Source organism: Struthio camelus, chromosome 6 (assembly GCF_040807025.1).
Source record: "Struthio camelus isolate bStrCam1 chromosome 6, bStrCam1.hap1, whole genome shotgun sequence".
NCBI classification, from domain to species: Eukaryota; Metazoa; Chordata; class Aves; order Struthioniformes; family Struthionidae; genus Struthio; species Struthio camelus.
In genome coordinates this window covers 35,750,343-35,756,508 of record NC_090947.1, presented here as the reverse complement: position 1 = coordinate 35,756,508, position 6,166 = coordinate 35,750,343, and positions in this window count along the sequence as shown.

Sequence of the window (6,166 nt, the reverse complement as noted above, 5' to 3'; positions counted from 1 at the left end):
CGCGATGGAGGGACGTGCCATGGGGGGACCACAGTTCAGCCCAGGCACTAAAGCCTGTTTAATACAGGGAGAGAGGGGCTGCACCCACACAGGGCAGCTCAGCTCTACTACTCCAGGATCAGGGTGGGAAGAACAAAATAAATCTGTTACTCATTCAACTTTTTTCTGCAAGAAACGCAGGCACTGCGTGTCCTTGGGTACATGGCCTTCTGCACACCTGAGGCTACCATCATTGCTGGGATCCCGGCTCTGAATCTCCCTCTCCTACTCCCTGTTTCTTATAACAGGGGATGTTGGCCCTAAGACTACACCGATTCACAATTTTTAATCATTTGTATGGAGTTCCTCCTTGTGGTTTTAACAACTCATTGACAATTTGTGATGCCTCAGATATTAGCATCTTTCAATAAGACCGAAAGCGCTCCCTTACGCGGTGGCCTTCAGAGGTACGTTGCTGGGGAATTTGTCACAGGTTTTCCCCAGTGTTACGCCAGTAATCCTTTTCCAAGTTAATTGGCCTGGGTGTGCTGTACACCTGGTTGCATAAAGCACTGGGTTTACTTCGCAGGCAAAACAGCTTTGCTCTTAGGCTAACGTTCTTACATTGGGCCACGTGAAGCAAGCACGTAGCTCGGTAAGGGAGCGCGACTCCCTCCCCAGGCTCGCTTCTCAGACACCGTCGTATCCTTGTGCAAATCAAACCAGACACAGCAAGGGTAGCCTGGAGGCCTGGAAATCAGGATAAGTACACCCAAGACACAGCTAAAAATATTTCAGAAACTAGTCAGTGTGGTATGCTGCCAAAAGCATCTAAGGAAGCATAACACCAGGCACGCACTGTAGACACGACAAACGCAAACCATTCCTGGGCTCAGCACCATGTTTTAAAACAGCCTCTGCCTCCTCCCAAGGAGAGTGAGTGGCATCGAGGAATTCACAACAGCTCTTCACAGAGATGCCACCAAATTTTAGGTAGGTAAGAGCTCCTAAAGCTCCTTGTTTGTTCAGCCCTGCCAAAAATCACAGCACACAGGGAGCAGGCAGGATGGGACATCCAGGTTACTGGGCCTGGGGCCAGACTGAACCTACCTGCAATGAGAACTACAACCTCTCAGCCACGGACAAGCGGCTCTGATGTCCTGGAGGAGCTGAGCTCCTCGAATTGCAGCTGGCCCCTGTGTCCGGGGAAGGCTCGGATGCCACGGTCACCCACCTACCTGGGTGTCTGTCTCATCTCCAGCATGGTTGGCACCTTTGACTTCGGAGGAGGATGTACTTACATCCCTGTGAAATCAGGATGTCCAGCTGTACCCCCAACCACCGCCTTTCCTCCTTCCAGGGGTCACACACAACCAGTGTCTCTGCAGAGTCACGGGGAGAACGGGAGGATAATTCAGAGCATCTGAGCTAGTGCTCTGCTCTGGGGGAAACCTGTCTCTCCATTGCCTATAGAGACACTTGTAAACCAAGGCTTTAACTCAGGTGCCTGAAATCAGACAGTGTGAACTGCCCCCCTGTTTTATTTACTGTGTCCATTACGGTTTTATTCAGTAAATAATTTTATTTAGCAGCTCATATTAGAGGAAGAGAGTTTTAAAGAAAAATAGAGCCAGAGCAGCTCTTTACAAACCTAACTTCACGGTCCATGAGAAGTTTGGCTGGCCAAGCCTCTGCCTCCAGCTCCAGAGCACGACCGCCCCTGCGCCCTCCTGGCTGGCAGCATCGCCCTCCCGCCTGCGCCTCTCCCCACGTGGGAGTTAAACTCCTCGTGGAGCAGGCTGCCGCAGTCCTTGCGGCCGAAGGAGACCCCCTTGGCGTAACACGCTCCGAATGCTGCGTTTTGACATCACGCCTGTCACCAAGTCATCCTAACTGCCCTGTGTGTCCCCAAATCGACGTGGCATCAGGCCACATGCAGACTGTTAAGTGTCTACCAGAAAGGGTTCCCTCTTCCTTGCCCTCGGCTTTACTATCCATATAAAGGCAAGAAATGGTACATTTGGCAGAAAGTAAAACTGTAGGCAAACTATATTATCCTAGAAACTGGGAATTAAAACTCTCTACCGCTGCCAGTAGTACCACGACAGCAAACGTATGAAGAGCTGTATCCTATTTTCACCAAGCAGTAGTATGAATCGATGACTCCACCAGAGAGGTGGTGGGAAGCAGGTACCTGCACTACAGGATCGGGAACGGCTGAGCTGGAGTCACTCTGTGCCCTGAATGGCTAAGTAACTCAGCAAATCACTGCAGCCCCTACAATTAATATCACAAATGCCTACTAAATATCAAGCCAAAGAAGACCCCGCGGCTGGGAGCCTACAGGGTTTTCAGACAGTCTTTCCAAGGCCAGAGCAGGATGACAACCGGCGCGTGCGACTGCACTGTTTATTCCCAGCTGTTCCGAGTGGCCACCTGCAGGCGTTAATACAGATTGCAGAAGAAAATTCACAGGTATCCGGACCCCTCGTGCACGTGCAGCCAGCCTGTACGTTAGGACACGAGAAATAGAGGGGTATCAGAACAGCAGTCGCGGAGCCGTGGCCGTGAGCAGACCCCTAAGGACCTTGAGACCGGTCCCCGTCGGTACTTTGTGGCTCGGCATGTGACCCCGAGAGCCGGGCGGGCTGCGCTGGCGCTCAGCCACGGGGATCCCGGACGGCGCAGGTTAGTGGGCTGCCCGCCTTCCTCAGCTCGCGAGAGCAAATGCTGCCCGGATGATTACTAGCCCTCAGCAAAGGTCGTGCTCTGCTCGTTCCCCCTGGTCTTTTCCTTCAGGGGTCGGATGGGTTTTCTTTACATTTGTATGTCATGGTCATGGCTGAGGCACAGTTGTTTCCATGCGTTTTACATCCGACACAGCGTTTTTGCAAAGAAATAGCTGCTGTTTCCCACCAAGTCCTGCTTTCTGCTGCCCCTCTCCAGCGGTCACCATCAGGTAGCTGAGCCACTCGCAGTGCTTTAGGGCTCCAAAAGCTGCCAAGACACCTGAAGCGAGGACGGACTCGGCTGCTCAGCTCCCTCAGGGCCACCTCGGCTCTTCAAACCCAGGTGAGACCCAGCACTTGCGTCAGATCCTCTGCAAACACAGCCCGAGGGCACGCGCCAGACGCAAATACCACGCGGCACGGCAACGGCTGCTCTGGACTGGAGCGTGAGCAGCCACATATATGCAGGTAAGGTTTAATATGAGCAACAGGAGGAAAAACAACCCTTTAAAGCGAAGGTGAAGAAACGAGCGCAGCCCTGGAGCAACCTCCCACCAACCTGCTGCCATCCCCACCCCTTCTGGGATCATTTCTCCACTTGGGTTTTTTTCAGGAATCTCTTTTTCCTCCTCTGGCATCTTCTCATCAAGTCTCTTCTCTGCCCTTTCATCTTCTTCTCCTTTCCACTCCAGGCCCTGGGATGGGACGTTGTCCCTCTTTGCCAGCACAGAGATCCTCTCCTCCCGGCACTAGCAGGGCCGCTTGTGTGGAGTGCTGGTGACATATTGTGGCTGGGCTGGTTAATCACATGTATTCCCAAGAGCTATCAAAGATGGCTTGACACAAGAGCAAAAAAATTCAGCCTGTCCCCAGAAACATACTCAAGGCAGCGAGGGCTTTGGCTATTGAGCGCTATAGGCTTAGCCTTTATGCCTGGTATCGTTAAAAGATGAGTTATGAAGATTGAGTAATTTTATCCTATTAATGTATAATTATAGACACAGTATTATTTAACGTACTACCTCCCCTTCAAAAATATTCTGATTTAAACACGCACTTGAAAATATTTGCACTTAAAATTCCTGGCTTATAGTTGCCTACAGATCTTACAGTTCAGTAACGTTCCTAATTAAGGCCCTGGTGGGGCACAGTATTTAAGACTACGCTTAAGTCTATTGACTTAATAGAATTAAATATGCTTAAATATTTTGCTGACTAGTACAGACACGTGCGAGTAATCCATTTCATTTGCACTTGGACTATGCACCTGTGGGAGCAGACTCCGACTTTTTGTTTAATTTATATATCATCAAACAGAACCATGGGCCCAGGCTCTTAGTCACGACACGGAAGATAATTGTTTAACTGACGTAATTATACTGAGTCAAGGCAAAAGGACTTCTTGCACGCCTCAGCACGTGCATAAATCGTTATCAAGTCCCAGTCTAGCGCTGCAGTAAGTTCGAGCCCGTTTGCGAACTTTTATCAACCTGCAGCCCAAACGCAGCCCTCAGGAGCGTTTCGAGGGCGGCAGCCTACAGGAGAACGTCTTCAGGCTGTTGCAGATCCGCACAGCGGTGTCCAGAAAAACCCATGTGTTCAGGTTCTTCCCGGCGCCCTCATGCCAAGCTCACGTGTCGGGACGGTAACATCAAGCGATTTAAATACTGCCAGGCTATGCAGCGTCTCAGTTATCCTTTAATAGTGCATTCACTTTTTCTCGGGAGACAGCGATGTCTAATCACGTCAGGGTTCTCTTAAGCGATTCGGCCTCGGGGTGAGGAGCGTTTTCACGCAGCAGCAATGGACCTCTACGGCTTCGCGGGGCAGATTCGCCCGGCCGCTCCGGGCCTGGCTTAGAGGAGACTCCTGAACTGATTGTGTCAGAAAGCGTTTGCGTTTTCTTCAGGGCCGGTTCGAAAAGGGGAAAACCTAAATGCGTTTGGACATCTCTATTTCGAGCGTTATCTGTCAAGCATGCCAAGACCGGACCACGGATTTCCTGCAGGTTGCTGCAACCCTCCCGCCCCGCAGCCAGGCGGCCCCGGCAGAAGGACACGTTCGTGCAGCGCGGCGGCGAGCGATTTCACCTCCGGCTCGTCCGCTGGGCGCGGGGGAACTGCCCGGGGAAGGGGCTCGAGGGACGGGGGGAGCGGCGGCCTGGGGGCACGGCGCCCCGTCCCCCCGGGCACGCGGCCAGCGCCGCCGCGACGGCAGGACAAGCAGTTACTACGGAGCAGGACGCTCGCGAGCCGCCTTGCGTAGGCCCCTGCAAAATCAGCGCAGCGGGGGACAGCGCTGCTTCACCTGTTCGATCCCCCCAGACTCGCTACCGGGCGCCCCTGCGACGTCAGCTGCCAGTGCCCCTCGACCAGGGGACCGTTTAGGGTGATTTCCGATACTCCCGTCGCATCAAATCAGCCCCGTTTCGAGGCGATCGGCTCGCTACGCCGCAGCGCAGCGCACGGCTATTTGCAAAGCGCTGTTTTCGATAATATCGCGTTTTAATATCGCGCCGAGAGGAGAACGGCGGCTCCCGCTACTGCATGAAATTAAAACTCATTGCATTGGATACGTTTCTAGATTTAACGCGGGCAAAGCAGCGAGAGCCCACCGGCTCCTCTTTCCCCTCCCGGTTCAAGTCCAGCCCGGCCCGACCAGCGCCGGCTCCCACATCCTATAGCTCAGGCTGCAGGTGGCCGCGAGGCTTTTGTAATCCTTCCTCTCCGGTGGGGCCAGATATTAATCACTGACACGGCAAACACAAAATCACCGGTCACCAGAAGATGGATGGAGTCTCTGGAGGGTAGGTGGGACGGCGCGGTGGTTCGCAGGATGACTTTTAAAATATAGCTGCCATCAATTTCATCGTATTAGATAGGAATACCAGCTGCGTGCCTGTTATGAACAGCATGCTAAATTTAAGGGATTTTTTTTAATATCCCTGTTTTAGCTGCAATTCCGTTTTCCTAACAAAAAATCTCGTGTTTCCTGAGTCCTGCGTCATTGCTGCCAGCATAAACGGCTCCTGTTTCCACGTTCAGAAGCGGCTAAAATGACCTGCGGATAATAAGCAAATATAAAGTGCAGATGCATTTTTTTTGCGTTACCAGGCTGTGCTAACGCCAGAGGCTGGCGGCTCGGCCGCCCCGGGAGCATCCTGCTCCGGGCTCTCTCCACCGCGTGCGACCGCCGGGCAGCTTTAGCATCTCTCCAGTGCCACCCACAGGAGGTCCCGGGGTGCAAACCCCCGGGGAGGGGGGGAAGCCCACAATTTGAGGAGCTCCCCTTCGTCAGAGCATCACCCAGGTGGAAAACGCCACCGATACCCAGAGATGCTCCGGGTGCTCTGCTGTCCGGCTGTCAAATGCACGCAATAAACCTTCCCTTTAGAGACAAAAATTACAACTCCAGACGTCGTAGCAAGGTCCTCGCACAAGGAGGACCGGACAAGCCGT